Source organism: Mustela erminea, chromosome 5 (genome assembly GCF_009829155.1).
Source record: "Mustela erminea isolate mMusErm1 chromosome 5, mMusErm1.Pri, whole genome shotgun sequence".
Taxonomy (NCBI): Eukaryota; Metazoa; Chordata; class Mammalia; order Carnivora; family Mustelidae; genus Mustela; species Mustela erminea.
Window position 1 is genome coordinate 36,207,499 of NC_045618.1, and position 23,913 is coordinate 36,231,411.

The 23,913-nt window shown below is 36.4% G+C and overlaps 1 protein-coding gene and 1 non-coding gene across 2 annotated transcripts in view; both read left to right on the forward strand.

Annotated features, from left to right (window-relative positions):
• UNC13C (unc-13 homolog C) overlaps positions 1–23,913 on the forward strand; it is a 612,072-nt gene that overhangs the window by 270,155 nt on the left and 318,004 nt on the right.
• Positions 23,719–23,824, forward strand: LOC116592173. Its single transcript, XR_004286354.1, has one exon. It is a non-coding gene; the product is annotated as a U6 spliceosomal RNA (small nuclear RNA).

Below are 23,913 nucleotides of genomic sequence, written 5' to 3' on the forward strand. Positions count from 1 at the left end.
CACATCATTATCACCCAAAGACCACATTTACATTATGGTTCACTGCTGGTGGTTTATATTTTATGGGTTTGGACAAATACATCATGATGTGTGTCCATCATCATGGTATCATACAGAGTGCTTTGTCTTAAAAATCCCATGTTCCACCTTTCATCCCTGCCTCCTGAATTTCTTTTTACTCTCTGTATAGTTTTTTTTTTTTTTTTTTTTTTGAAGAAGGTCCTAGGGTTGGAATTATACAGTGTATGGCCTTTACATGTTGGCTTTTTTCACTTAGTAATATGCAGTTAAGCTTACTCTGTGTCTTTTATGTGGCTGGATAGTTCATTTCTTTTTCACTGAATAATAATCCATTGCCCAGATGTGTCACAGTTTGTTTATCCATTGACCTACCAAAGAACATCTTGGTTGCTTCCAAGTTTTGGCATTTATGAATAAAGCTGTTATAAACATCCATATGCAAGTTTTTGTGTGAACATAAGTTATCAATTTCTTTGGGTCAATGCCAAGAGATGTTATTGCTGAATTGTATGGTAAGAGTGTATTTTGTTTTGTAGGAAACAGTCAAGCTGTCTTTTAAAGTGACTGTACCAGTTTGCATTCCCACCAGCAATGAATGAAAGTTCCTGTCGCTCTGAATCCTCCGTAGCATTTGGTGTTGTCTGTGTTCAAGAGTTTGGCCATTCCAGAAGGTGGATAGTGGGATATTGTTGTTTTAATTGATAGTTCCCTGATGACATCTAAGTAGCATCTTTTCAAATGCTTACTCACCATCTGTCTATCTTCTTTGGCAAGATTTTAAGAAGGATTTTTTAAAGTTTTTTTTTTTTTAATTTTGAATTTTAAAAGTCTTTTAACTGTTTTGGATACTAGTTCTTGATCACCTGTGCCTTTTGAAAATATTTTCTCCCCATCTGTGACTTGTCTTCTTATTCCCTTGACACTTTCTCTACTTTCCTTTTTGAACACATGCAAAACATACCACTCTTTTGATGTCCTTGACTGCCAATTCTCCATCAGTGTCAGTTTTGACTGATCAGTTTTTTCTTTGTTATGTGTCATATTTTTCTGCTACTTCAGATGCCTGGTAATTTTATACTGAGTGCCAGACACTAAATATTATCTCACTGGGTGATGGATATTATTGGCATCCTATAAATACTACTGAACTTTACTTTGAGACATAGTTAAGTCACATAGAAACAGTTTGGTTTTTTGGATGTTGCTTTTAGAATCTGTTAAGTGGAAATGAAATACTGCTCAGCTTTGGCCTAATTATTCCTCAATTCTGAAGCAAGACTCTGCCAAGTACTCTGCCTACAGACTCATGAAATGATCAATTTTTTCAAGGCTCCCAGGTAGAAACAAGCGCTATTCTGGTGTGGGTGAGTGCAGCACACTGTTTGAGCTCATCCCTTTGATGCGCCTTTTTTTTTTTTTTTTTAAGATTTTATTTATTTATTTATTTGAGAGAGAATGTGAGAGAGAGAAAGAGAGCACACAAGACATGGGAGGGTTAGAGAGAGAAGCAGGCTCCCCACTGAGTAGGGAGACAGATGCGGGACTTGATCCTGGGAGCCCGGGATCATGACCTGAGCTGAAGACAGTTGCTTAACCAACTGAGCCACCCAGGCACCCCCTTTGATGCGTCGTAACCAGGCCTTGGGTAGTTTCAGTGTGTGCAGTTACCATGACTCACTGGATTAGTCAAAGGGAACCTTCTGCAGATTGTCAAAGTTTTCCTGCTGTTCAGTTCTCTTCTTTTTCACATGCCTGTGGCCTTTAGCTGCCTTGGTGTTCCCAGACTGTTGGCTCAGAGAATCTAGTAGACTCCACTTGAGTTCTTTCTCCTTGTACAGTGACCGGAAAACTATCTCCACGCAGTCAGCTGAAGTCATCATAAGACTCACCTTGTTTGTTTTTTGTTTCCTTGGGATCACTGTCCTTCTTTGACAGATCTCCAATATATTGAAAACCTTAAACTTTGTTCACTTTTTGATTTTTCATGTGGGAGAGTATCTCCAGCCTGTTATTCCCTCTTGACTATAATTAGAAAGTCTGAAAATCTCAATTTAATTGATAAGCAAAGTGAAATAGTATAAAAACCAACACAAAGCATGTCACACAGCATCTGAATTCTAGACATATTTGATCCACAGGTTGTCAGTTACATGTGTGAAATAAAGCATTCATCCAAAGGAACACAGTAGCGGAAATACTTATTCTAATATTTTAATCCTGAAGAAGGTTCCCTTGAGAAATCAGCTGAATAATGATAAGTACAGGGATGTGGGGAAACTACCCAAGAATAAGGTAATCGTCACCAAAAGACAGAGGTATAACAGTGTCCGGTGCTCATCGAGGTCAGGAATGGTGTTTGTTCCCACTAAACAAAGTAGAAGGCCTCATAACTGATGGGGCAAGTACACAGAAGAGGATACTGGAATGGATGCTTAAGATAGGAATTATCTATGTTTGGGGGCAGTTTTCCTATAATGTACTATATGCCTTATTTTTGAGAGGAAGCATTATCTACAATGGCTATACCAATATATCTATGTTTAAAGCAACACTCTTTTCAAGGAAGAAGAAATTCAAATTCAAACCCATTCCACCCTGCTGTTCATGTAATATGTATATAATGTGCACAGTTTTTTTTCACAATTTTTTTTAGTTTACTGACAAAATATGTGTGAGTGTTAAGTTACACTCACACATATTTTCTTTTTGTCCCCTCTAGAATACCAAAAACAAATGCCTAAATTTTCAACAGTGGCTCTTTTTGTTGCCAGTTTCTAGAACTCTACAATTCCGTTCTTAATACTGAGGTTCTACATCACGGGTTCCAAAAACGCTGTTTTGGATCTGCCTGTGCAAACTTCCATTTTACCATGAAATGGCATGAGAATTGCACATTTATCTTCTTTTGTAAGGTTTTTTGTTGTTGTTGCTGTTTTGGGGGTAGCAGGTGAAAATGAGGTCATAGTGAATTTATGTGCAGATTTTGAAAAATGCATACATATCATAGATGAGCTCCTCCATGCCTCCCACCACACTGCCCTGTGAGCTGGAGTATAAAATGGTATCCTGGCATTCTGAAAATAAGGTATCTTATTAATAGTATGACTAATGTTTGCATTGGGGGGAATTAAATTCTGAAGGTTTGGTTTTTCCAATATGAAAAATTGAGATTGTTAAATTGAGATAATGTATATAGGTATACATTAGATATCTATACATATAATGTATATAATATAATGTAATATAACAGGATTGTTATATTGAGATAGTGTATATAGATTTCATGGCGTTGGTAAGCATTAAAAATGGCAGTGTTTTTGGGCACCTGGATGGCTCAGTGGGTTAAAGCCTCTGTCTTTGGCTCGGGTCATGATCCCAGGATCCTGGGGTCGAGCCCCACATTGGGCTCTCTGCTCAGCAGGGAGCTTGCTTCCTCCTCTCCCTGCCTCCCTCTTTGCCTACTTGTGATCTCTGTCAAATAAATAAAATCTTTTAAAAAATGGCAGTATTAGCGACTATTATTATTATTAGCATTTGTAACATGATGACATTCTTTGTAGTAAGATTCAGGACTTCACAGCAAAGATGACAGAAGTGTTTGCTTTAAAAAAAAAAAAAGTTCTAATCTGACTAGTGAGGCTGAGAAAAGACTAATAAACAGGGTGCTGTAAAAGGAAAGTATTGCCGAAATAAGAATTACAGAACTGAAATTGGTGCAGGATCTGAGAGACTATTTTATTCAATTCCCTCATTTTACTGGTGACACTTGACTCTCACAGGCAGGTTATAGTAGAGCCACGACTACAAAGCAGTTCCCTGTTCTGAAGCCACCAAGAAGATGTGAGTAAAAATAAGGATGTTTTTTCCAGCACCTAAACTATTGTCTTAGGAAAACTGCTTTGACCTGAAAAAAACAAAAACAAAAACAAATACAAAAAACCAAACCAGACAGTTCCAAAGCTGGTAAAATGAAAATGCAAATGAAGAAATTTTTGTAAAGTTTTTGAAAGCTTAATAATTCCCCCATTAATGGCAATTTGATACCCTCCGGAGATTAATGCTAAGTCATTTCACTTTTAGTTTTACCTCTCTTACCATGAGTTGAAAAAAGAAGTTTGAAATTTTTATCTTAAAAAGACCAAGATGTTGTATGATTTTAAGAATGAGACACTGTAGAGAGTGTTGGCCCAGAACGGAGGCATGACTATTTGCTTTCTGGCAGAAATATGGGTTAGAAGGGGTTGTAAACACACGTAATTTTTAAAGCATCATATGGGTATGTATTAAGGTATATGAAAGTGCTTTGAAGTGATAAAGTATGACATAAATCAAAGGCACTGGTTATCTTTGTTCTTTGTTCCTGGTAAGTTGTATATTTGATCATTTCATAATTATGACATTTGATTTTATTTGCCTATACAATAGTTAATGAAATGTTTTATGCTTGTCATAAATCATTGCCTCAGGAAGAAAAGGAGTAAGTTTTTTCCAGCGGGTTTTAGAGAGAAAATGCCAGTATGGTTTATTTGAATAAGAAATTTTGGAGTTAGGAGGCTTGCATTTATGTTAGTTACATAAATACTGTCCTTTCCAGAAGACTCTATAGTTGATGGTTGGTGCTTTGTTTTTGCTAACTTATGAAATAAAACTTCATGCTGATTCCCTCCTTGAGGGAAGCTGGCAGGCATGCATTATTTTTTTATATCTATTTATCTTTTTGAGTTTTTACTTAAATTCCAGTTAATGTACAATATAATATTAGTTTCAAAATAGTGTACAGTATAGTGATTCAACACTTCCATAAAACACCTAGTGCTCACGATAGCAAGTGTCCTCCCTAATCCCCATCACCCATTCCGCCCATACCTCCACCCACCTCCCCTCTGGTCACCATCACTGTGTTCCCTGTCGTTAAAAGTCTGTTTCTTAGATTGTCTGTCTGTCTCCCCCTCTCTCTTCATTTGTTCATTTGTTTCTTAAATTCTACCTATGTGTAGAATCATATGGTAGTCATCTTTTTCTGACTGACTTATTTTGCTTACCATATTACTTATGAGCTCTATCCATGTCTTTGCAAATGGCAAGAGTTCATTCTTTTTTATGGCTGAATAATATTCCTCGTGTGTGTGTGTGTGTGTGTGTGTGTGTGTGTGTGTGTGTGTGTGTGTACACATCTTTATCCATTCACCAACTGGGGAACACTTGGGCTATTTCCATAATTTGGAGATTGTAAACAATGATCCTGTAAACATCAGGGTCCGTGACCCTTTTGAATTAGTATTTTTGTAGTCTTTTGGTAAATACCTAGTAGTACAGTTGCTGGATCATAGGGTAGTTCTATTTTTAACTTCTTGAGGAAACACCATACTGTTTTCAAGAATGGCTGCACCAGGGTGCATTCCCACCAACAGTGCAAGACAGTTCCCTTTGTTAGTTATATTTTTAATTTGTATTAAAGAATTATTTTAATAACAAGGTCTAGTGAACACAATGCCTGTGGTAGGAATAGGCACAGCAGTGGTGTTTAGACACCTTACCTAAATGACTGCACAATCCCCTCCACTTGTTCAGTGGGTATCAGTTAAATTCTATCCACATTTCCTGAGTCCCCATTTCATGCAAATCGCTGTACTTACAAGGTCCATAGAAATACTGACTTGAAAAGTGACTCCACGTTATTACCAAAGAGCTGTTGACCTACTAGTTTATAGACTTAAGTTCCAAAAATTTTCTGGATTAACATGCTCCTTGACCTCAAGAAAACCCTTTAGCCCCTGTAAATCTGTCTCGCAGTGGGCAGTGTGGGGAAAAAAAAAAAAATTACTTCCCACCTTGACACAATAAGATTTTTGACAAGAGGCAATGAACATGCAAACTCTTAAGATGTGAGCATTAGAAACTCCTAAAGCTGTTGTTTATAGAAGCATCATTGCCTAGGCTATCTACAAGAATGTCAGCCGTGTTTAATTCACAATCAACCACATGTGTGGCACACAGAGTGCCTTAGGCCCGTGGCTCTCCACTGTGCCCTGTGCCGCTCCGCTGAGGACCGAGCAGGAATTAAGCATAAAGTAAGCTCTATAGGAGATAGCTTATTTAAATACTGCAGTTAAATACAAATAGCTCCATAGCACAGCCAATTAATAGTTTAAAATGACAGGCTGAATGTAATCAGTGATTTGATTTATTGCCTAGATTACTAGCATGGGCCATTTCGGGGCTACACGGGAAGGGAGCATTTCTTCAGTTGTCTGAGCTAGCTTACAACGATGGTATTAGCATCAGGAAGTCATTTGTCAGGAAGATTGTTCCACAGTTGTCTAAAGCAAGGAGTTTAGTCACACTTTATGGGCTTGGAAATTTGTTTACTAATCATTGTCTACATTGCGAATATGCCTGGCAATGGGGAGACATGACAACCAGTTCTGCCTTTCACTTAGTAAATGAGATTGAGCCATTACCCATCCACACACAACAGAGTCAATAGAATACATTTATGCTATCACTGCTTCACTGCAGAAACAAAGGGATTTGTAGTAAGGAGAGGAAAGGTATGTGGAAAGAGATCTGGGCTGAATTCACTCAACTTAGAGTCCCCAAAGAGAATTTCTTGCCAGGCAACAAACCGTAAGCTTTCAGATCAGGACAGATGCTTGGAGATGGCTTGTGATGTTCCACTGACCAAGAAACAGAAGGCCTTGTACTTCGTTTCAAACGGAGGATTAAATAGAATCCAAACACAATCCCCCAAATCTTGAGGAAGCAGTTGGGTTACGAACAACAAACCCTTGGGGCAATCAGGACTATTCTGTAAGGATGCTTAGTAGTGGGAAGAAAAAAAAAAAAACCCTCACACTTAAATTGGACCATGGAAAAGGGATTTTTACTTGGACACAGAATGCCCTTGCAGGAAACCAGGAAAAAGCAAGTTGGAACTACAAAATGCCAGACATTTTATGTCCTTTGATTCCTCTCTATTTTTCTCTGACAGTTTGTTCATCTGTATCTGTTTTTCTCTATCTCTACTTCCTTTTTTTTTTTTTTTAAGAGTTTACTTATTTATTTGACAGGCAGAGATCACAAGTAGGCAGAGAGGCAGGCAGAGAGAGGGGGAAGCAGGCTCCCTGCTGAGCAGAGAGCCCAATGTGGGGCTCAATCCCAGGACCCTGACATCATGACCTGAGCCGAAGGCAGAAGCTTTAACCCACTGAGTCACCCAGGTGCCCCTCTCTATCTCTACTTCTTACTTCTCCTCCCTCTCTTTCTTCTATCACTTGGTCCCTCCTGCCCTCAACCCATGGCTCTTTCTTCTTCCCACTTTCCTCTGTACTCTGGTTTGATTGCATTATCAATCAAACATTATCATCAGTAGCTGTTCATATCACCAATATCCGTGTGTTCCATAATAGCCTCGGTCCTGTGACCATATGTCTTTCAACTCTAGCATTCACAGATTTCTGCCAGGAAGGTTCTTTGCATTTTAACCAATTAATCCAATTCATTTTTATGAAATACCAGGCTGTGGTAAGAGCACCTTACATCCATCAGTTGTGCTTTGTATGAGGAACAGAGAGGAGGGAAGTCCTAGTGGTGTGTTGGTAACTGATTTGGCCCCGTAGGTCCAAGCAGTTACCCCTGAGTGGAATATATCTAGTTAAGGCACTGTAATGATCTGGATCTGTCAAGGGTTTTCAAGACCCAAATACAATTCTAATCAACCTCTGTTTAGCTCATCCTTCCACCTCTAGGTCATACTCCATGTGTGGACCAACCATTTTGAAGGCAGGAAAAGGAGAGCAACATGCTAGTCCTATATATAGCCAGACTGAAAGTTGGAAGATCTCCATTGGCCCAGAAAAATGAAGTGTAAAATCTAATTTTCTGGGTGTTTTTATTTTTTTCCCCAGTACCAACGCTGATAATCTTTAGAGAAATAATTCATTCATGAGGCACTCTTGTAGGTTCTCCAGACACTGAGGTAAATATGAAAGATGATTGCTCCCCATTACACAGTTTGTTTGGTTTTTTTGTTTCCTAATTGGGGTGGAGATGGTGCTAAGGCTTCTATCATCAGCTGGGGGGGAGGAGCCAATCTCCAGATGTTAGGGGAAATGGGCAATTCTGCCTGGTGCTTTCATTGTGGCTGGGCTTGACAATAGGATAGTTAGTTATTTCTAAGTAAAGTTTTTTTTTTTTTTTTTAATTTATCTATTTGAAAGAGAGAGCACAAGCAGAGGGAGCAGCAGGCAGAAGAAGCAGGCTGTCCAATGAGCAAGGAGCCCGATGAGGGACTCAATCCCTGGACCCTGGGATCATGACCAGAACTGAAGGCAGATGCTTAATGCAGTGACCACCCAGGCACCCCACAAATAAAGGGTGTTTAAAAGCATATTAATATTTGATGGCTGAGTGAAAGAAATTCTAGCTAGGGAAGTGCCTTGTTGAAGAAATATAAATGTCTAGGAAGGAAAGTCTAAAACTCAAATCATTGCAAATCTCATAGGCACTGAAATTTGTGTAGCTATTTACAGTAACTGAATTCCCATCACAGGTATAAAACTCCATAGTGCTTTACAAAGCATTGTTGTTGTTATTTACAGATGAGAAAGCTAAAGCTCAGGGAGGTCGATAGAATGTTTCTGAAGAATTCTTCCAATAAGTGAAATAAAAGAAGCAGGATTCATTTTCTTCTTTTACCACAGTGAAGTCCTTTCCACACTATTTCATGCACCCACTATTGCCATGTGTTAAACCAGCCACCCAAAGAGAACCATGGAGAAATCCGTACAAAATCCCCACATGAGTAAAAGGTTAAATGGAGAGATATGGAAGCTATTGGGGGGAAAAAAAAAAAGCTGAAACTGAACTTCTAGAAGTGAAACATACAATATGTAAAATGAAAAGCACATTGATTAGGAATGACAGATTGGATATCACAGAAGAAAAGATTAATAAAGATATAATAATAGAAAAAATATGGAACACAGACAATTTTTTAAAAATAGATCAATGAGACCACTTCAAGCACCCCAAACCAAGTAATTGAAGTCTTCTAAAGGACAAAAGGGAAGAATGGGTACAGAAAAAAATATAAAATATTTGAGTAGATAATACCCAATTTTTTTCAAGTTCAATCAAAATTGGCAGCACATAGACTCAAGAAGCTTAACCTCAAGCATAAGAAAATGGAAAAAAAATTACACCCAGGTACATCATCATCATATTGTTCAAAACCAGGGAAGAAGAGAAAATCTTGAAAGCTTCCAGAGAAAAAAGACACACACTAATACAGAGTAAGAAAAATAAAGATGGCCGCCAGCTTTTCATAAGAAATGATATTAACAATAATAAAGAGGACAACATCTTTAAATTACTGAAACAGAAACTGTCAAACTTGAATTCTATACCCAGGGAAAATGCTTTTCAAAATTAAAGGCTACAAAATAATTTTTTTTAAGATTTTATTTATTTGACAGAGATCACAAGTAGGCAGAGAGGCAGGCAGAGAGAGGAAGGAAAGCAAGCTCCCTGCTGAGCAGAGAGCCCCATGTGGGGCTCGATCCTAGGACTTTGGAATCATGACCTGAGCCGAAGGCAAAGGCCTTAACCCACTGAGCCACCCAGGTGCCCCTACAAAATAATTTTTTAACAAAATAATTTTAAGCCAAAATAAAGGGTATTTAAGACATAAGCTAAAAGAATTCCTTTCCTTCCAACCTGTACTATAAGAAATGCTAATGAAAGTCCTTTATACAGAGGAAAAGTAATACCAGATTAAAAATGTAGGTTTATATAAATGCATAAAAAGAAATGAAGAACATTGGCAGTACTAACTGCGTTGACAAATATAATGAACAGTTAAGTTATTTTGATTTATTTGAAAGATTACCCAATATTTAAACACAATAACAACTAGTCCTTGCTTATGTGATAATCAAAACAAAATGATTGAAGAAAGGTCTGGAGGACACAACTAGAAACATGCTATTGTAAGATTCTTATACTGTACATAAAAGTATATCATATTGTTTGTAGATTATGGTAATTTAAAGATGTTTACTATAAAAGATGTGTACTATAAACTCTAACCAGTAAAAAGAAAACAAAAATATTATAGCTAATACTTCACCAAAATAGATCAATTTCAATTAAAAAATAATAATAAATCCAAATAGAAAAAAATAAAAAGGGAAAGGTGTGTTAAAAAAAATGGGGAAATTAAAAAAATAGTAAAGATGTTAGACAGAAACTTCAATATGTCAGTGATCACATTCATTGTAAAAAATCTAAATACCAGGTTTAAAAGACAGAGATTATAATATTGAACAAAAAAAACCCCCAAAGACCAACAATATCTAACCTGTGAGAAATCCATTTTATTTTATTCTATTTATTTATTTTTTACTTTTATTTATTTATTTGACAGACAGAGCTCACCAGCAGGCAGACAGACAGGCCAAGAGAGAGGAGGAAGTAGGCTCCCTGCTGAGCAGAGAGCCTGATGTGGGGCTCGATCCCAGGACCCTGAGATCATGACCTGAGCTGAAGGCAGAGGCTTTAACCCCCTGAGCCACCCAGGCACTCCAAGAAATACATTTTAAATATAAGAAGATACAAATACGTTTATTGCTTGTAGGTCTGCTACTAAGAACACTTCACCCAAAAACAACAGAATATATATTAATTTGAAATTCACAGAACATTTACATGGATAGCTAAGTAACATATGAAAATATGTTCAATATCATTAATCATTCAGGAAGGCAAAACTGCAATGAAACACCATTCCATAATTAGTAGAAGGATGAGTTGTCTCTTTTTTGTTCTCTGCATTTATTTCTTGGACCAATCAACTATTACAATTACATCTGATTTACTTTGAGTTGTATCTCATTTTGTTATTTTAGTAGTAGCTTTAGGGTGTATAGTATATATCTTTAAATTACCACAGTGAACTTAGCATGATATTGTACTTCACACACAGTATAAAACCTTTATAATAGTATACTTTCAGTTGTCTCCCTTAGACCTTTATGCTTTTGTTGCTAGTTCTTGGCAGGGAACTCTATGGCAGGTGAGAATATAAGACGGTACAACCGCTTGAGTAAACCACTGGTTTCTTAAAAAGAAAATGTACTTGTATGAAGATTTATACACACAGGTATTTATAGCAGATTGCTTTGTAATAGATAAAGACTAAACACCCAAATGCTGTGACATTTGATAGGCAAATTGTGACACATGCAGAATACTAAAAGCAAATGGTGTACACAACATGAATAGATCTCAAGCTAACTAAGTGAAGGGTTTAAAGTGTACAGTTTGATTCCATTTATATAAAATTATAGAAAAACCAATAGTGAACTAAAATGTAAGACGTCGGATCAGTGGTTGCCTGGGGAGTAGGACAGGGAAAGGATAAGAGAAAGTGATTACAAGAAGTCTAAGAAAACGTCTGGAAGTGATGGATATGTTAATTATACAGATTGTGGTGGTAGTTACATGGGTGAATATGTGTGCTCAGACCTGGTAAATTGCACAGTTTAAATATATACAGATAATTGTATGCTGGTTATACTTCAGTTAACTAAGTAAAAAGTCACTGACAAACATTAATCCCATCACTCTACTAACAGTACTACATTAATGATGCATTTACATGCTACAAATTCATGATACAAAACTGTTCTTCTAGGAGGAGGAGTTTGGTGGTGGTGATGAGGACCACAACAGGGGTGATGTCCATGACCTCTGTCACTGTCACCCTCGCGATCTGGCAGTTTATCATTCAAGTGTTCTACACATCTAACGGCATTTAAGTTCTAGAAGAAATTCAGTGTCATCTGCAGTTGTATCTTTCCATTTACAGCTGAAAAAAAGGAGTCTCAGACTTTCCTGAAGTTTCAGGTTCTGCAGCCAAAACCCCAGGGTCTGCCGCCTTGACACTCTCACTAGAGGTTTCTGGAGGGGCCAATTAGTACATAATACCATTGTAAATGTTTCAGAGCTTATTGATTGCTATATAGTAAGTCATTACTCAAAAGAATGTGACATCTTAGGCACATCTATTTCCACCGATTTTTTTTTTTCCCCCAGTAGTTATACAGCATTTTAGATCACTTTTATTTTGGTCCATAATGATTTTCATGTCTTTAATGTACATTAGGGTTGTCTTCCCACCTGTTTTGAGCTATTTGAGGGAGAGACCCTCCTAAAATAATGTCAGGTACAAAATAAGCCTAAAAATATACAGAATTATTTTCAAATGATAATTTCCAAGTTTAATTGCTTACCTATGAAAGTGTCTTTTACAAACTTTATTTTTCATTTCCAGTATTGATTAACACTGATTTCTCCCTTCTTGCTATTCTTTCAATGCCATTTTTTTCCCCATAAGAATTCCAAAGAACTTTCTTCTCTGTGTATGCCGCTTGAGCATCATTTGGTGAACTCGAACATTTAGTGCTTTATTAGCTTCTGTGGTGTCTGTTTTCCTGCCTGATGAAAATTCTACAAATGACTTTAATCTTCATGATAGGCTTTTTTTTTTTTTCCAGTTATGTCTCCACCTGACAAACTTTGCTACTTTTGATTAGAGTCGGACTTGAAGGAAGGAAAAGGACAAAAGGTGTTTTGATTTGGTTAAAGCACTGAAATAAGCAGTGAAAGTGATCCTTGAGCTTTTACTATGACTAGATCGTGTCATCCTTTTTCATTCTGTCCACACAGAACTAAAGATAAAACACAGGTCAAATCAGTCAAATTTAGTAAATCTTGAAGATCTCCATGGGTTTCTCAACTTCACTGTTAAACTACTTGGTACTTAATCTCTTTTTTAAGATTTTATTTATTTATTTATTTATTTATTTATTTATTATTTATTTTGAGAGGGAGCGAGATAGCATGGGAGAAATAGAACAATGGGGAAGAGAGGGAGAAGCAGGGTCCCCACTGAGCAGGGAGCTGATGTGGAGCTTGAATCCAGGACCCTGAGATCATGACCTGAGCCGAAAGCAGATGCTTAATGGACTGAGCCACCCAGGCATCCCCCAAATGGAATTTCTTGTTCATGCCGGTATAAACTAGGGTACAAACAAAACTTGATTATGAAAAGCTGGTTATTACTAGGTTGAGTCATATGAAATTGTTGATATTCAACTCTGCTGACCTAGAGAAATGTCAACTTCATATGATTCAATTTAAAGTAATATCCTCTTTTTAAAATTTCATCTGAATAAACAGTCTTAACTTTTTATCTGGTTGGTAGTGGGGTTTTTTGCACTTTTTCTGTTAACTTAAACTGTGTGTGTACAGTTTTGTATTTATTACTCAAATTTTTGGAAGTTCAAAAACAAGCAAATATTTGGCTAAATTTTTCTTCTAGCTGTTCCTAATTACATAGATTCAACTTAAAGTTTCAAGACACTTGGTTTTCATTTTAGTGATAAGGGTTAGCTCATGTAGATGCCAAAATATTCATAGATGCTGTCAAGTGTTTTGTTTGTGCAGTGGCTTTTTTTTCCCCCTTTTTAGATTCTGTCTCTTTCTCCCTCTCTCTCTTTTTAATATATATTATATATATTTAGATATATTAATATATAAATATATATATATTTAAAGATTTTATTTATTTATTTGTCAGAGAGAGAGAGAGAATGCACAAGCAGGCAGAGGCAGGGAAAGAAGCAGGCTTCCTGCTGAGCAGGGAGCCAGATGTGGGACTCGATTCCAGGACACTGGGATCATGACCTGAGCCGAAGGCAGCAGCTTAATCAAATGAGCCATCCAGGCATCCCTGGATTCCATCTCTTGGCATTTTCTGTATTATCCAGCTCTGAAGGATTCCAGAGAGGACTAAAGTATAACCCATGTAACTATATATGGGTCCTTAAATGAAGTTATTCCTTTCCGATAATTGATTAAAGCTTAGGTTTAAGTGGAAAAGCTAGTTAGTGTAAGATTTCTTAACATTTCTTCTCTTCTTTAGCAATTCATTGGTGATGACTGCAGAAGTCTTCTATAAGCTGTCCTGTGTTGCTCATATTTGGAATGAGAAGGCTGTTAGTTAATAGCTTTTACCTTTGTAGTTGTTGCTTCTGCCAAGTGTGGTGTTCAGATAAAGTCTGATCAGGCAGTTGTTGAAACTGTAGCTTGTTACTGACATTTCCATCATTGCTTTAAAGTTTCTTGGGAGTTTAGCAGCTCTTCTTTTCTAACAAAGAGTGGGGGCAAATTAGGTGCCATAGAAACTAATGGTGACTAATTCTGTTCTCTTCTCAGAGATAAATTCTGGCTATTTAGTTGAACCATTTTTCTGTGGCCAGAAGTAGTCAGAATCTCTTGAAAGATCTCTTTGACAGGCAGGGGGGGCAGGAGAAGGGGAAAGTGGGGTGGAAAAAGGTACTTTTCTTTAGTTTTTGTTTTCTTTCTTTTTTTTCCTCCTTTTCAGGTGGACTAGTATGGGAAGGAGGAATATACTGCACATATATTATATATACACATTTCATTTAATGTATAACAAGTATGTCCCCTAAACATAATACGAAAAGTAGATTTCACCTATCTGATTAGCAAAGATTTAAATGTGCTAATACTCAGTATTTGTGAGAGTATAGAGAGTTACAGGGGTAAGCACATGCATGCTTTCTGGAGGATATTTCAGTAATGCAGATGTGATTTATGTTTGCTATATGCAGATGTGTATGTGATTAATACAGATGCCTTCCAAACTAGAAAATCCACTTTTAATAATTTGTCAAATTGAAGTAGTTTGTACATACAAGGTGTTCTGTGTAGTGCTGTAACAATAAATGGAAACTACCCAATGCCCATCTACTATCTCCAGTAGGGGGAGCATAAACTGAATAATTTAGGGCACATCCATATAATGCAGTATGTCATGTCACTTACAAGAATGTAATCGTGTGTATGTCTGCCTGTACATGATATATTAAATTTAAAAGTCCAGATACCAAATTTTATGTGTAGTATAATCCTGCATTTGTAACATTTCAAATTAGATACACTTATATGGAGAAAATAATGTGTCAAATCTTTCAGAAGTAAATACTAATAGTAAACAATGTTTGCATTATAATATTGACAATGACATTGAATAAGGAATGCACTGAATACAAATATATAATAACATGAATTGCATTCATTGCAGTGAAAATTGATATAGGGGTGCTCAATCTTAAAGTCTGTAAAACATCTGTCTACTTGTGAAGAAGACTGTAGAACATTAGTGATAATGAAATGGTTACATTTATAAAGCTCTATTATTTTTTTCTAAAGCATTTTTGTACCATAATTTTCTTTGCAAACCACTCACGCTACCTCGTACAAAAATGTTTATTATTTATCAGTTCTTTTCTTGAAGTAAAATTAGAAAAAATGCTTTTAGCCCAGGAGTTTTATCTCTCAAGATGCAAATGCTAAGTCCTCTCAGGGAATGTCAAAGAAATGCTGAAAGGAATAAGAATGAGAACCACTGAAGTACTTCTAGCTAAGAATATAGTTTTACATATCTCTCTAGGGCACTTTGGCTTAAGTGCCGGCCTGTTTGCTCTTCCATTTAGTCCCTGAAGTTTCTGCAGTGTGCTCTGCATCTCAAGGAACTAAATTCCGAAAGTTACATTTCCCAAATTTTGTTGCTCAGTAGGTTTAGTTGTGAGGAGACCCTTGGATATAAGGTCAGAGGTGGGAGGCCAGGGGAAGCCATAGTGTTTCTTTACTTCTCTCTCGGCTTGGACAGCACCACCCTTGTCTGAGTCTCCTCCAAGATTCAAGCTCCAGTTGGATGGGATTCCCTCTCTGTGGTCCAAGTTCCTATCTATCTTGTCTCATCGTTAGACTTGGCACTCTTGTCTGTGAATCTTTGAACACAGTTGGTGGGAATGTAAAACAGGGCAGCCATTATGGAGAACAGTGTGGAATTTTCATAACAAATTGAGAATAAAACTATCATATGATCTCAAAAATCCCACTTCTGGGTGTTTCCCTTAAAAAAAAATATTGAAATCAGACTCTCAAAGACCATGTTCACTGCAGCATTATTGGTAGTAGCCAAGATGTGGAAACTACAGATATGTCCATCAATAGATGAATGAATAAAGATGTGCTATATAGATACGATGGAATATCATTCAGTCTTACAAAAGAAGGAAATTCTGCAGTATGCACCGACATGGATGAACTTTGAAGGCATATATACAAAGTGAAATAAGTCAGTCACAGAAAGACAAACTTTGCATGATTCCACTTAAATGAAGTATCGAAAAGAGTCCTATCTGTAGAATCACACCCTGGAATGGTGGTTTCCAGGTGCTGGGGAGAGGTTGAATTGGCAAGGTAGTAATCAGCAGGCACAAAGTTTCAATTAAGCAAGAGAAGTAAGTTCTACACATCTGCTCCACAACATCATACCTCTAGTCAACAACAATATACCATATGCTCAGACATTTGTAAAACAAGACCAAAAAAACTACAAAGCTACAGTAAGGAAAATGGTATGACATTTTCATAAAGGCAGACATATGGATTAATGGAACAGAATAGAGAACCCCCAAATAAACCCTCACCTCAAACGGTATTTTTAATAACTGATTGAGATTTTATCGCATTAGTATTCATCAATTATTTAATCAATTTCCTGTTTTGATAACTAGACTAATTAAAATTTTTCCTATTTCTTATATCTTCAGTAACTTGTTCTTTACTGTTAAGGGCAAATGATATGTGTATGTTTGAGTGATAGAATTAACTACATTAGTTAGCTATAATTAAAAACCTACTAAGTAGCCAGTACCCTTCTAAGTGTTACATACGTAAATATCTTTAAATGATAATTATTGGGGCGCCTGGGTGGCTCAGTGGGATAAGTGGCTGCCTTCACCTCAGGTCATGATTCCAGGGTCCGGGGAATCCTGCTTAGAGGAGAGCCTGTTTCTCTCTCACCCTCTGCCTGCCTCTCTGCTTACTTGTGCTCTCTCTCTATCTCTCTGTCAAATAAATAAAATCTTTAAAAAATGATAATTATTGATATTCTAGTTTTATAGATTAGACATGGAGACTCAATGTAACTGCATAATTTGTCCAAAGTCATGCTGCTCGTAAGTGGCTCAAATGAAATTTGAATCAGTCAGATGTTTTTCCAAGCCTGTTGTATTACTCCATCAGACCTCATACAACTTGCTTTTGAAAGTAAAATGAAAATGGCATAACTTCGGGGCTCCTCGGTGGCTCAGTGCATTAAATATCCGCCTGATTGAGCCCAGCATCTGGCTCCCTGCTCGGCAGGCAGTCATCTTCTCCCTCTTCCTCTGCCCCCTCACCCCATTTGTGTTCTCTCTCTCTCTCAAATAAATGAATTTTTTTTTTTTTTTTAAAGAAAATGGCAGGGCACCTGGGTGGCTCAGTGGGTTAAAGCCTCTGCCTTTGGCTCAGGTCATGATCTCAGGGTCCTGGGATTGAGTCCCCATCCAGCTCCTTGCTCAGCGGGGAGCCTGCTTCCTCCTCTCTCTCTGCTTGCCTCTCTGCCTACTTGTGATCTCTGTCTTTCAAACAAATAAATAAAACCTTTTTTTAAAAAATGGCATAACTTCAATAAATCACATCTTGGAATATCGCCCTACAATAGGACCACTGTAAACCTTGGCAACATGCAGTGTTCCAGGCTCTTTATAGTTAAATTTTGCTTTAGAGGTCATTGGCATACAGCTTCTTTATTTCATGGATCAACAAGTAAGTTTAAGAAAAAAAAAAAAAAAACGCATGTTACCACTGAGAGTCAGACTTAGGAAGATAATGTCTTTATTCAAATGTCAAATAAATGCCAAACACAAATCCAAAGTAGAGTTTATTTCTGATTTCAAACAAATGGTTTAATTTCAGGTACCTCATTATGTCACTAATTAGAACATGTGTAATTGTAATATTTAATGAGCAACAAAAAAGAAGAGTATGATTATTCTTACTGTAATATTTATTTTTATTTTGTTTATTTAAGGATAGTTGACACACAATGTTACATTAATTTCAGGTATACGTCATAGTGATTCAACAACTGTATGTATTACGCTATGCTCACCAGAAGTGTGGCTACCATGTGTCACTGTACCATGCTATAATATTATTAACTCTATTTCCTGTCCTGTACCTTTTATTCCTATGGCTTAGGCTTATTCATTCTGTAACTCCTCCTCATCATTTGCCTATCTTTCCACACTCCTTTCCTTTAGCAGCCATCATATAAATCATCTGTATTTATATGCCTGATTCTTACTGTTTATTCTTTGTTTTTTAGATTCTACATATGCTAAAAACACAAGGTATTTGTCTTCCTTAGTCTGATTTATTTCACTTAGCATAATAACCTCTACATCCATCCATGTTGCCTCCAATGGCATGATCTCATCCTTCTATAGGACTATGTAATATTTTTTGTGTACATGTATGTCTTCTTTATCCATTCATCTATCAGTGGACACTTAGGCTGTTTCCATATCTTGGCTATTATAAATAATACTTAAGTAAACAGTGGGGGCATATATCTTTTTGAATTTGCATTTGTTTTCTTTGTGTACATACCCAGTAGTAGAATTATTGGATCATATGGTATTTCTGTTTTTGATTTTTTGAGGAACCTCTGTATTGTTTTCCACAGAGCTGTACTGATTTACATTCCCACCAGCAGTACACAAGGGTTCCTTTTTCCTCCACATCTTGCCAACACAAAATAGAAAGCTTTTGCATAGCAAAGGAAACAATCAACAAAAGCAACCTACTTAATAGGAGAAGATATTTGCAAATGATGTATCTGATAACGGGTTAATATGCAAAATAAGTAAAGAATTTATAAAACTCAATACCAAAATATCCCCACTAACAGTTATGTTAAAAAAAATAGGCAGAGTACATGAATGGGCATTTTTTTCCCAAAGAAGTTATACAAATGGCCAACAGACACAAAAAAAGGTGCTTAGCAACACTAATCACCAGGAAATGTAAATCAAAACTACAATACACAACTGATAGATTGCTAAATACTATATCTGAAACTAATGATATACTATATGTTGGCTAATTGAACTTAAAAATTTATATATATATATATATATATACACACACACACACACACACATATATGTATATGCCTTCAAAAGGAAAAAAAAACCACAATGAACAATGAGATATATCTTGCACCTGTCAACCTGTCAGAATGACAAATAAAAAGATAAGAAATAAATGTTGTTGAGAAGGTGGAGCAAAAGGAACCCTGTTATTTTTTTTTTTTTTTTTTTTTTTTTTTTAGTAAGCAATTTTGAATATCTATTTGCTCTACAGGGATAGGGATTGAAACATGAGAAACAATAAAAACAAAAACAAAGCAGGGGAGTTTCATTCGGACTTGATATTTTCTCTGGGTCTTGAAATATAGGGAAGTGTTCATCAAATAGAGAAAGAGAGAAAAGAAATCCTTATCCTAAGAAAGACAATGAACAACGTGTCTGCATTGGAAAAATACATGGTGACCAAAGAAATGGTGATTAGAAACCACGCCCATCGCGTCTAATACATGCTCTTACACAGCTCATGCTCTTACACATGAGAGAGCCATTTGGTCCTCCAGTTTTCTACCTGCTATTTTTACTCGAAATCTATTTGAGGTATAGCATTATAGGAATTCGGCGTTAATTTGATACATTTATATATTGTAATATTATAGCAATAGTGCCTCTCACGTGTCACATAATTATTTCTTTGTTTGTGGTGGGAATAATTAAGATCCAGTCTCTCAGCGTATTAGATGATTATTATAATGTTATCTGTTTCTGAAGTGCTGTGCGTTTAGCACTCCAGGGTTTCTGTATCTACTAACAGCAGGTGTGTACCCTTAAATAGAATCTCTCTCATTCTCCCAACCCCAGCTCCAGATAGTCACCATTTTACTTTCTTTTTACTAGTTTGTTCTTTTAGTCTCCACGTATAAGTGATAGCATATAGATCTTCTAACTCAGTCTTCATAAGTGGCCTCTCTCTTCACAGCAAGATGGACACCAAAGTATTTGTCTAAAGGTTTTTTACCTCTGTTATCTTAACATTAATCAATTCTGATTAATGCTAATATTTTAATAGCATTTAAAAATTCTTAAGACAGCTATTAAAATCATTTTATTCTGCAACATTAGCATCTGTGAAGATAATACTAGATAACAAAGATAGAATATAAAACATTGAGGTATTCATGATCTCACAGTGGGGCTCGAAGCTGGGGCAGACAGATGGGTCCATCTTATAAGGTATTACTTTGCCCTTTGGTTCTGTGATCTGTTACACTACAAGGGCTTCTTTCAGCTAGGGCATGAATGCCTCTCCACCTCCTGCCCTTCTTCAAAAGTGCTACTAATAACGAGTGAACCTGGTGGTAGGTATTAAGGAGCACACATATTGCATGGAGCACTGGGTGTGGTGCATAAACAATGAATCTTGGGACACTGAAAAAAATAAAACTAAAAAAAAAAAAAGAAAGAAAGAAATTAGATTAGAATAAGAAAAAAAAAAGGGCTGCTAATAATATAATTGATTTCTTGTTCTTATTTTTATCATCTTCTTTGTAATCGGCTTACAGGATGCATCTACAATGCCCAATTACTAAAAAAGAAAAACCTCAGGAAAACTTAAAAGTGAAATATTGGGGACTGTTTTTTGATCCTGATACCCATAACTAAATTGTCCTTGATAATGCAGGTGGGAATAGTTGCTGTGCACTGTCCCTGGGTTTTGAACTTAGAGTCTGTTCATCTACTGTAATAGAATTAAAAGGTAATAGGGTTGGGATCTTAATTCAGGAACAAATGAGACATCAATATGGCAATGAAAGTGGGTTATGTAATTCATAATAAATCACTAAAAGGAAATATGAACACTGAGTGTCTCACAGTATTTCCATTTGGTGGGTCAGAGATTAAAGAATTAAGCTGTAACTAGAGAATTTAATTACTGTTTAAAAGCTGCTGCTGCTTTGCCTCAGGATGGCTCTTGCTGGTTTCTGGTTGCTGATTTTCTCCATATTTTTCCTTGAAGCCCGAGTTGAAGTGGGATTATTTATAATTACTAGATATTTTAAAATACACTTTTGTTGATTGTACCAGATAAATATGAAGAATAAATTACAAATGTTTACTAATTCTGCCACCTACATTTCGATACATACCCTTATAGCTTGTTTCAATGGAAACACACACACACACACACACACATTTATTCATATGTAATCTCCCTTATTAATGTTTCTGTTAACCAAACCTGGTATAATACCATTTAAAATATAGAATTCTCATTTGCTGCACTTAAAATGTGTGGCTGTAATTTTATATAATTTTAATATACGTGATTTTTAATGTAACACCACTTCCCATTGGGTTTTTTCCTGACAGAGTTGCCAGGCGGAGAATATTTTACTCACTTCCTTAGATCTAGCGCCGCCCCAGGTGCAGTTTTCATTCTTCAGACCACTGTTTGTTAATGCCCTGCATTAGTGAGGACTTCCCATCACAGTGTGATTGCTTGGTCAAGGGCTTCCTTCTTCCCATCAAATTCAGGCTTTATGGTCTCTATGAAATTCATGGACATCTCTCAATGTAAAGCAACTTTTCTCAGAATGGGTTAAACTCTGATAACTTGGGGAAGGGCTGGGTTTTATTTTTGTTTTGTTGTTTTGTTTTTGGCTTTAATCATTGGAGATAGGTATTGTTGAGCCTTCTCCAGGAAACTCTAAATCTAAAAATACTTGCATTGAGACAATTTGCAAAGTTGAAATAAATAATTACAAAGAAATTAGTCATTTGGATAGCTGCCAATAAAGAAAATTTGGCCAAATAGTGATGGCTCGATAGAGATACAGTACCTGCAAATTAAAACCAAAACACAGACACACACAAAAATCCTGAGTCTAGAGGGGGAAATGTGTTCCTTTAATTTGGGAAGAAATAAAATATCTTATTCCTGTGGAAACAAAACCAGTCTTCAATAATTATAAAAATGTAAAAGTAGACATATGAATCATTCCTTAAGAAGGGAATTATTTTTAGTTAAAGGAAAACTACAAAGCAAATGGCTCTAACAATATTTATTTTATTTATCATGTGTTTATGTAGTAAAATATTTATTCTCTACTGATTTAGAAAAAAAAAAAAGCCAAATTCACAAACTGGTAAACTAAACCAGAAACCTTCGCTAGCTAATTAACCTGGTTGGATATGGTCTAGTAGAGGAGGATTTAATGGGACTATGTTTTTTGCTTTTCTATTAAATGTGACAGAATTTTTTTTCTTACATGAAAGGGTATTTCTCTTGCTGCCAGATTCTGTTTCCTATGTGAGCCTATCTTTTCCCACCTGAAATGAAAATCTTGGTATTTTCATAAAAGTCAGGGTTTATGAAACACATATTAAATAGTTGAGAACTATATTTGCTTGTATAAGATCAAGAAAAATGAACTTTGTAGTTTATTATTTTCCTACTTGATTTTATTAGAATTTCATTCCCTGTCACATTATGCCACAGTTCTAGATTAATAAAAAGCTGTTTCATTCAATAAGAATTATAGGTATAGGCATTTGAGGTCTAGCAGAGTAACTGAATTATTCCACCAAATTATTCCATTTTCCTATTTTAACATCTATAATGAAAGCTGTTCTATATGCACATATTCATATTAGAGATAGAATGATTTTATATAAACATTGAGTAATCAGTGAGGTGGGAGGCAGCTGACATTATGAATATATTTATTCAACAACCTTTCAACCTCTCCTTTTCCTTTTCCACTTTTATGCAGTATCTCACCCTTCCTTTTAACCAGAGATGACCACTTAACATAGTTCTGACAATCAGATATATGCTAAAGTCTTCTGGTCTTCTCTCTTATGTGTTCTTCAATATGTAAAAGAAGAACACATAAGAGAGAAGACCAGAAGACTTTAGCATATATCTGATTGTCAGAACTATGTTAAGTGGTCATCTCTGGTTAAAAGGAAGGGTGAGATACTGCATAAAAGTGGAAAAGGAAAAGGAGAGGTTGAAAGGTTGTTGAATAAATATATTCATAATGTCAGCTGCCTCCCACCTCACTGATTACTCAATGTTTATATAAAATCATTCTATCTCTAATATAAATAAAAAGAATTCATCCTCTTTCTTGCAAGGTATACAGTCCCAAAATTTTATCCAGTTACTGCATTTAGCCTGAAGTCTGTGATCTTTGGGTAGTCTCTGCCTCAGCTCCGTGTTTGGTTCCTTGTGACCCTGGGACTTATGTCATTTTCCTCCAAAATGCCCAGTGTGTTATTGTAATGAGAGAAGAAGATAGGGTAACAGCAATTTTAAAGTCTCATTCAGTAATTGGGAAAGTGGGAAAGACATGACCACTTTTGGTACATTAGCAAAGACAGACTCCTTCTAGACAGGTACACTCAGGCCTTTCTGACCCTGGTAGCAGGAGTAGTTACTTGGCTAACCAATCTGGCAGGCCCTTGTGCTTTCCGGATGAATTTCTTTTATCCATTTTTCCTCCAGGTCCTTGGTTCTCCATCTGAGGAGACCTTCCTTGCCCAATTTGTCAGTGCCTACGCTATAAGCAGGTACTCTGGAAAACAAAAGCAGATGAAAGAAGGCTATAAAAATAATTAAAAGGGACTCACTTTGCAGGACCTCTATTCATTTCAGAAAAATACAGAGGAGATTAGCATGGCCCCCATATTAGGGTAACAAACAAATTAGTGAAGCATTCCTTATTTGATGAGAAGGAGGAGGATAAGCAGCAGCATAAGACTAAGGCATTTGCAGGGGACCTGCGCTAACTAACTAACCACACTAACCTGTGTCGTT